Here is a 3,078-nt window from a genome sequence, read left to right as displayed (position 1 = left end):
CATATTGCATATCTAAATTTTTTTTAGATATGCTAAAACATGATTTAATTACCTTGGGAATATATGAGACCTCTGATTTTTTATTTTTTTTATAGAAAGCAATAAATCTGGATCTTATGAAAAGATCAATCGGAAATAATGCATTTGAAGATTAAAACTCAAAAAACATAACCTTTCTGTAAAAAAAAGATTTGTTGTTTCAACTTAATGGGACATTCCACTTTTTTTGAAAATAGGCTCATTTTCCAGCTCCCCTAGACTTAAACATTTGATTCTTACCGTTTTGGAATCCATTTAGCTGATCTCCGGGTCTGGCGGTACCACTTTTAGCATATCTTAGCATGATCCATTGAGTCTGATTAGACCATTAGCATCGCACTCAAAAATAATATTACGCAGCACCTGAAAATAGTCCCCTTGGTTACTTTCAATAGCAGGGAACTATTTTCGGCTGCTGCGTTATATCATTGCACCTACTGCAGCCATGTTACGGCAGCAAAGTCCTTGATTATTACGCCAGAATGAGAGTATAGTACCTAACCATATCAGCCTAGAAAATCACAACTTTTAATTTTTTGTCGGTCTTACTACCCAATGTAACTACAGAAGAGTCAAGTTTTAAATAGGTTTTTGGTTATTTGAGCGCGGTGCTAAATTTTGAGTTTACTTTAAAAATATTAAGTGACTCAAATTTTTACTAAGTTAACTAATGTGTGTTATATAAGAGTAATATTATGAGTTAAATTAACAAAAAATGTTAAAGCAGCACAAACCCTTACTTTTTTAGGTTGAACCAACAAACCTTTTTTACATTTGAAGAGTTTGTTAAAATATAGGACCTTTAAAAAAGGTACTGTGCAGTGACAGCTTGGGACCATTTTAAGCGCATGCAGGGGCGTCGGAGTGGGGGTAAAACCAGTACTGATTACCAGGGCCCCAAAGGAAGAGAGGGCCCTTGAAAAGTCTAGAATATATTATGGGGATGCAGGGGCATGGGGGCCCATCAGGACTGCCTATGCATAGGGCCTGAGATCTTGTGCAACGCCCCTGAGCGCATGACACACTTAACTAAATTTGTGCGTTTCATGACCTTAAAGCATTTTTGAGTTTATGTTCACCTCAGGTCTTTGCCAAACATAAGGCTTATGCATTGTAAACAAATTAAAACGTGTCAGTATATGAAATGCATGTAATGAGTTGGTGCTGATGATCAAGGATATTTTGACAATGTTTGGTCACAACAAAATTGCCATAGTTTATTTTTTACTTCATTTTGATTCAGTTTTAAACATGTTCATATTATTAGTAATGAAGAATGAACAGGTGTGTCCAACATTTCATTGGTAATGGCCATGTTTGTCTGTACTTACATTCAAATTAGTTATTTTACAGTCGATCTTATGGTTTAAGTTCCATTTTAAGTCAAAATCCTTTAAAATACACAGTACAAATACACTGAAACAGGCCTGTTTTGCAACACATTTCAAATGTTGGTTTAATTTGTTTCATTGGTTTTTATAGAGTATAGACTGTTTCAGCAGTATCAACATAAACAAGCGGCTGTCGCGGTCCGCACGTAACTTCCGGTAAACTCCGCTAAGAATAAATAACAACAAAGTTCTTTTAACGTAGCTTATTTATATAACAAGCACAAAAACAACACATAGATTACCTAGGAAACCAAAACATTTGTTATTTTCGACGAGGCATTTGTTCAAGAGATCAGTTTAACAACTAGTCAGACCATTAAAAAAACGAAACCGGAAGTAAGGTTCGGATCCAGACGTGTATCACGTGCGTCCGATGAAACCGTCTATATGAATGAAACATGTGATTTCACAGGTACAAAACAAATCAGAGCTTCTGAGAAACAGCCAGCAACATGTATAAACAAGACAGGGGCTAGTTTTTCAACATTTCCCAATAACTTTGTTTTTTTAATAGCAATGATTACCACAAAAACATATTTTCTGGTATGAATCAAGCACTGAAAGTAGTTTAATCCAGTTGAACTGTGTGTTAAGGGGTATTTTTCATGCACATATAGGGCAAGTTGTCACAAGTTTTGTGCATTTAAGGCCAGTTTCCCAGACAGGGTTTAGGTCAATCCAGGACTACCTGGCACCATGTGTTAAGATATGTCAGTGCCAGATGTTTTTAAATTAAGGCTCAAACATGCATTTTAGTCTGGGACTAGGATAAGCCCTGACAAGGAAACCGCCCTGTAATGTAGTGTATCTACACTGTAAAACCTAAAAGTTAACTCAAATCAAACCATTTAAGTAAACCAGTTGCATTAGTTTTAAAACACATACATTTGAGTACTGTGAACTTAAACAAATTGAGTCATATGCAGTTATGCACTTTTATTTAAGTTCACACTACTTAAATTTAAGTGCATAATTGCACATGACTCAAGTTTACAGTACTTAAATTGATGTGTTTTAAAACTTAAATGGCTTAATGCAACCGGTTTACTTAAATGGTTTGAGTTAAGTTAACTGTTAGGTTTTACGGTGTAATCTATTTATTAGACCAAAAATATATTTATTAAAAACATTACATTTTGTGCATACTTTTAAATTTCATTAATTACTTGTGTCATGTGATTGATTTAGTTTTTTTATGCATGAAATAGATAGTTGGCAGGCTTTTAGAAAGCTATAAATGTGACATTATGCCACAATAGATCAATGTATATGTGTACAATAGTTTTTCCCCTTTGCACACTGTAAAAGGTAAAAGTTGGATCAACTTAAAAATGAACTTAACTTGGTAACGCCTAAAATGTGAAGTTTTTTACGACATTTACTTTAAGTTGTTGATTGACATTACATTTTTTAAAATATTTACCTTAAATCTAAAATGTATAACTTGAAATTTTTTTTAGGTGTTACTAATTGAAGTAATTTTTTAGCTTTTATTTTTTACAGTGCAATACACCATAAAAATTGTTTGTTCGTTGGTACAATTTAAAGTAAGTTACCTGTTTGCCTTAAAATTTTTACTTTATTTAAAAAAAAATCAAAATTGTAGTTGAGAAAATATTTTTTAAAACCAATTAACCAATTAAATTAA

This window comes from Misgurnus anguillicaudatus, chromosome 3 (genome assembly GCF_027580225.2).
Source record: "Misgurnus anguillicaudatus chromosome 3, ASM2758022v2, whole genome shotgun sequence".
Classification (NCBI taxonomy): Eukaryota; Metazoa; Chordata; class Actinopteri; order Cypriniformes; family Cobitidae; genus Misgurnus; species Misgurnus anguillicaudatus.
This window is presented reverse-complemented; position numbering follows the sequence as displayed.